Source organism: Neolamprologus brichardi, chromosome 13 (assembly GCF_056152115.1).
Source record: "Neolamprologus brichardi isolate AB-2024 chromosome 13, ASM5615211v1, whole genome shotgun sequence".
NCBI lineage: Eukaryota > Metazoa > Chordata > Actinopteri > Cichliformes > Cichlidae > Neolamprologus > Neolamprologus brichardi.
The window spans coordinates 7094821-7101656 of record NC_142116.1 but is presented as its reverse complement, the minus strand read 5'-3'; positions in this window follow the sequence as shown (position 1 = coordinate 7101656).

Sequence of the window (6836 nt, the reverse complement as noted above, 5' to 3'; positions counted from 1 at the left end):
TGTACCCAGAACAGGTGTTTTCCGCCCCACTTGCAGACCCCCTGATTAGGAGCCGCTACGCTTGCCTTACCCTGTCAAAGGCTAGCTTATCCCCCATCAGTGCAGCTCAGGCCCTGGATAAAATACCAGTTAATTAGCCAGCAGAAAGATATAGACTGGATGCTTACAGAGACACCCCCATCTCAACCCTCCGCCCTTTATGGAACCAAAAGTAATGTGAAGACTAAAGAACGAGTCAAACAGAGTAACATTTTATAACTAACTGTTGTTTTCTAAAATGATCTGAATTTTCAGAACACACACTGGTTTTTATTACTTTGATTTTCCGCACTACTGATTATGAGCGTCATGCTTGAATAACTACTGATATAAACAGTTAAAACACTTGATAATGACGTATAATAATGGGTATTCTTTGATTAGCCATTACAAAAAGAAAACAATGACCGTCGTAAGGTTTTTTTGAGTGAACAGATTAATAGAGCACATTGTGCTTTATACCATATAAAATGTCCTTTTCCTGGCTAATCTTCACATACATAGGGAAGCAATCAAAGAGAAAAGGAGAACGAGAGAAACTATAATCATGAACAGCTGGAAAAGCGGGGGGCCGGGAGAGGTTGCATTATCCCGCACTAAACACTTTCACCTGCGCAGCTACTCCACGAAACATTAAACACTTTCACCTGGACAGAGCCATGTTTTTGAGTTTTAATCATATTTCCATCAGGGAGCTGAATTACTGTGCTGAAATGACTTTGTACTAGGCTTATATGGCCCCATAGATGTTAGGCAGGAGCACTGTTGAGAAGCAATTATGATAGAGTAACAAACTAAACTTGCCCTGCTTAACAAAAGCAGCAATCCTGGTGAATATTTGAAAAATGTTGCAAGTTTCAAAGCAGGGTAGGATGTACCACGTATACTTAAAAAAAAAAAATCAGGCTTCACTGCTTGCAGCTGCAGAGCAGCAGAATGATATTTGCATGCACTTGGCCCATTTTCTAACACAGTGTCCTTCAAGCAGAGCATCAAGCCTGACAACTATCTGTAGTAATAACCTTTCAGTTACACTGGTGAAAATACTGCCTGCAATGGGCCAATAAAGGAAAATACAAAGGACTGCTTCTGCCAGATTATTTGTTTTTGGTGTATTTAATAGTGATTTTTGCTTTTTCATTTGGAAAGTAAACGTGGAAAGTTTGGCCTAATAATTAAGGGTCAAAACAAACAGGAAAGTATAATTCATTCTCTATGACCTATTGCATAGCATATAAAGCCACAAGAGAAACAATGTGAAGGGTAAATACAGGCCTAAAAACATCAGTGTCATTATGGGGATTCAACTGCTATGGACTATGAGTATCACATCATTATATCTCTAAAAGATACAACACTAACTCATGCTTCATTACACCCTAATAGATATTTTACACTGTCTCCAGCAACACTGAATACCAGATGAAAGTTATTAAATTTCTAACCATTACTCAAGATGTGCCCACTCCTCTCTAAATTGGCTTCTGCACAGAGACCTGTCACACATCCTCATATGTGGCGTTCATCTATTCATCCATTTTCTGCTTCTTATTTGAGTTGGGGTCGTGGTGACAGTATGCTAAAGTTGGTATCTATCTTTCCAGCATCTACGCCCCCCTTTGCAGGGTTTCCCTCTTCCCTTTTCTCATGCAAAGAAAAGGGCCTAATCCATATTCAGTTGCTTGGTTGGAGGTATGGTGCTGTGTAAGGACTTCAAGTTGCTTTGGCTTTTTCCTCATCTGTGAAATGTCGGTACACATCCCAAGACTGCACCTTTGCCTTCCACCCAGTCCTGACCACTGCGCCAATCCTGACAGGTGGTCAGCCCGCAGGACAACAATCTCACATTACTTTATTTGGAACAAGCCAGGTAGTGCTCCTATAAGCTCACCTTACAAGTCCGTCTTTTCCACACACACAGTTTTCACCAAGGCCTTTAAACAGCTTACCCTTGGTAAGCTGTTTAAAGCCACCAGGCTCAAACGGCTATCAATTCTCATGATGATCTTCTAACCTTTCTACTTATAAAAAAAATCTATAATTGAAAAAAAACATCTGAACATATCTAATGGGAAAAGGAGTAGGACAAGGAGGAAAAAATAATGAGGTGGTCACAATATTTTTGTCAATGAAAACAATTAAAATACAACACATTTTATTACCGAGTGGACAAAATAAGGGGGGAAATCACACGAAATCACTATTTGAAAGAAAGAGTGTGGAGTGGATACTATGTACAGTAGAGATAATATTCAGGAGGGGGAAAGTGGTGAGTGTCAGAGTATACTGGGGAATTTGGGTTTTGGCATGTATTCCTCTCTGTGGAGCTACCAGTGCTCACAGATCAGAGCTCCACTTCTTCCAGGCACGCCGTGCAATACACAGAGGTGAAAGAAATTCATGTGCACAGACCTATACACACATTCCATGTATGCATAATGGATACACACTAGCTGTCTCACACACACACGTATGCATATACACGCTTACACAATTACTGTACATGCTTGTGTTCCCTCCAGCCATAAGCACTGCTCTGCAACCTAATTAAGAGAACAATTAAGTTCAAGGCGATGGGGATTGAAAATGAGGTTCGTTCTGTGTGGATTTGTGTGCACCTGCACGTGTGTGTGTGTGTGTGTGTGTTGAAACCATATAGGGTAGTAATAGAATACAGCCTGTTGCCAAAACATGAGGCAGTCGTCTCATTACCTTAGATATGAGGTGTACTGAAACTGTTTGAAATCAAAACTTAAATCAGTTTGCAATTTAAATAAAAACTATTTTATATCCTTAACACTATTCTTCTTCTTTTTTAAACCCACCTGTGTAAAGAGCTCCAAAATGCACAGATGGTAAAATCTTTTTTACTGTATCTATACTGACACCATAAAGTAAATAAAGGAAATACTCTTGAGGTTTTGTTGTGTCTCAAATTGAAAGTTTGCAGTTTGTAGATTAAGCTACCTTTCCTGAGCCTATTTCAGGGCCCTGTCAGAATTATTCTGACTTCTTGTAAATCCATTCAGAAAAGATGGACATTCTTTCACATGACCTCTTTAAAAATTGATGTTCTAAACATACATTAAGTTCATCCGACAGAAATGATATTCCATCTGAGATTATAGTTCTGTGCTGGCAGCACAAACAGGATTTTGCGGCCAGGATGCCAAGAAGCCAGGAAATATTAAACAAAGAAGGAGAGAGCAGACGCTGAAAAATACCTGCTGGCCCAATACCGAGGCTCCATATGCCCAGCTCTACCCCAACTGCTGGCTGACCAGCCTGTATGCCCACTCTCTCTCAGGCCTAAACACACGTAGAAATTCACAGACAGACGCAGGCACACATGCAGCACATGCTTCACTGGGGACAAGCCAGCAAGAGTAATCCTGGCCTACTTTTCTGCCCGAAGCGTACTCCAGGACCAGCTACAAACAGTACTACTACAGAGGAAGGAGAAGAGGTACAGGAGGGGTGGATGAAGAATGAGAAGTGATTCAGGGTAAATCAGAGTGAGGATGAAGGTTGAAAGAAGATGGACAGTGTGGTTGGAAACTGGAAAGAGTGGTGGAAAGGAAAAGGATGAATGGGAAGGGAGGACTTGTAGTCCCAATTTTAGGGCGGCAATTAAAGAAGATGAGATAATGACAGAAGGTACAAGAAAGGGAGGGATGCGAGAATGATTTAAATCAGGTTGTATGCCAATGTGAAAAGAAAGGAAAACTGAGGGAGGAGATGGACTTGACTAGACTTGAGAGAGACCCACTGAAACGGGTTTGGAGAGAGTCTGTGAATCCTAATAGAAACCAGTGCAACTGCAGATTCTCCTGCCAAAGTAGAAGAGGGGGGGGGGGGGGGGGGGGGGGGGGAGACACTGGCTGATCTTTTCTAAATAAGCGCATTAGTTAGAGAGACTTCCTCTTGCTGGGAGTTCCTGCTGCATATGCTAAGAAGCCTCAAACCACACAGGGGAATATTTTTTTACTTTGCTCCCATTGACAGAATGAAAAATTATACCTGGAATATGTAAATAAATTATTACATCACACACATCCCCCATGAGCGCACACATAGCTATTACTTACTTCAAAACATGTATTAAGACAGGAAATAAGAAACTGCATGTTTATTTATACACATGCGGCTACACTGTGTTGTATGTAAATAATCAGGATCATTTCTATATTCAGACATTCTGGTGATTCATGTGCGGTGCAGACCTTCAGGGGTTACATGTGCCGCAAATTCTGTTTGCTTTCAGTCAAGGTATAATTGCTGCGTGTACCCACAGTCTGCACAAAATCGTTTTATGAATCATGTTCCTATACATCTGCGGTCTTCTGTTTCCTGCATGCAAAAAGGTTGCCATGGAAAGCAGCATATTATCCCTCGCGATGATTAAAACGTTTTTTATAAACAAGGATTTGTTGTGAAACACAGTCATCATTTATCTAGTATCGCAATTGTCTAGAGAAAAGATAAACAGGCAGAAGACAACAAAGGTAAATTATTTAAAGTGTCACTTTAAATGCCGCGCATTTATTCTGAAGAAAAGACATAACAAATTACCTAAACTAGCTGGTAATAGATTAAAAAATATCTACCAAATAAAACTGGGCAAGCAAAAGACCAACAGGCTGGTGAAAAACTGAAAAGCTGGGGGTCACTAAAAATCAGTAAAAATTGTTCTTATTGATGACTTCGGACTACTTTGTTCTGATGGGCCATCGAAAGGTTTGGATTAGCACATTGGACAGCACTCCCTACCCTTCATCATCAAAATTCCAAATGACAAATTATTGACCAAATTATTTCTTTGTTTGTATTGAAGGAAAATGGGACTAAGGTGCAAAACAACAGTTAAAAGTTCTGGTATGCAATTTTTTAAAAAGCGGCATAAAAGTTTTTCAGATTTCGTATTTCCACATTTTGGTACTGCAACTAACATGTTTCAAAAGGAGAAGCTTCTACTTTGAAGGAAAACACTCACCATTTCTGGTTTGCGCCACACTTTTTTTTTTTTAAGTGATCAGTGACGAGTCTCTTAAAACAAGTCAGCATCTTCGTTGAAAACTACCAGCAACCTTTCTTTGTTTTGCTAGCAAACAAAGAAATCACGAGGAGATTTTTGTTGCAGCACCATATACCTGTTTGCAGCACTTTCACCTAACAAGTGCCAGCAACCACTCCCCAACCAGAGTGGGATTACAATTTTCCCTTACTGACTGTGGTTGCTTGGGAGGGGGCGGGGGGGTCTGTTGACCTGTGTGACTGAAGCCTAAGCTCATAACAAAAGCTTTCCATGTTTCTATGTACGGCATGTCATGCATGCAGAGGATGAATAAAATTTAAACTTCATAAAATAAATTTTATAAGCTTTGCAAAAGTTTCACAGCACTAAAGTGATATTGTCTTAAATGGTAACAATGTTGTCAATCGCAGTGTGGTTACGGCTTGAGAAAGATTTTTGTAAATAAACCAAGCTCCATTGCAAAATAGCAAATGTGTAAGTCTTCTCATTCTCCTTACCTAATGTACCAAACACACTCCCCAGTTGGTGCTTTATTCAAGGTGCAAATTTGTCAATTTGTCAATCCCACAGCTGCCTGCTGTTTTAACTCCTCCAACAGCCCTACCTGTATTCTTGATGGGGATGTTTACTCGTCAGCAATTTCTACATGTAGCATCTTTGCAGAGATTGATGAGACTGGAGTCTAGATTCCCAACTAAACTATTCTTATAAAATAATAAATTCATTTTAAACCTGAGTTTTCAGACTAAAGAACAGCAACTAATCTATTGTTAAAAATTTGCAACCACACAGAGCTGAGTTGATGGAAAGACTGAATAAAAAAAAAAAGTAGACATGGATACAAATCTGTGCTCTGCCCTTAGGTCTTGAGCGAGTCTGCTTGGGTCCACTGCACAATTTTTCGTGACTCCTTGGACAATGTACCAACTGCACGGACTTCAAGCAGACTTGAAGTATAACAAGAAGGACTCCTTGACTCTTCTATCCAGCTGTGTCCACAGCACTCACAGGCTCAAGTCTCCACCAGTGACCTCCACATTCCTTGAATGACACACAGTATAGTGCGGCAAACTTCCATGCTGTACAGAAACACTGCAAGGATCAATTCTTGGGCCCCTATTTTTTTTTAATGCATAATAAATCTTGGTGCAAGTATGGACGAGAACCTCAGCTTTGCTATATCAAGCCTTTAACACATCAGCTTTTGGACATTTTAGAAACAGATTTTATATGTCAAGGCAAGATCTACAGCAGATTATAACTTTATCTGCTGTAGGGTTAACTACACTGCACTGCTCTCCTCCTTCCTAAAAAGACTATTAAACACTCAAAATTGGTTCAGAATGGAGCCCAAAATCACAAAAACTAAGAATAGGGGTCACATCACTCCAAACTCACAAATTTATCTCCATGCAAGAGATGTAAGACATAAAATGAAATCGTTTGCAGTCCTTCGGGCCCTAGCCACCAGATCTAAAACTGAACAAGGTTAAATGGCCACTATCCTGCTCACTACTGGAACTAACTGCCCAGTAGTTTAGATCCACTTCAACTTCCTCATTTTCAAAAAGAAGCTAAAAAAAATGCATTATTCCACATCACCGTTAATTAATCAGCTCAATGTACCTTTACACTTGCACCTTTACATTCTTTAACTCCACTTGTACTACTAAAACAGCTCGTTTTATTACCATTTTTTAATCTACTCTTAATTCATACATTTTTGATCACATCTGTTTTAATTTTATCTTGTAGAGCACTT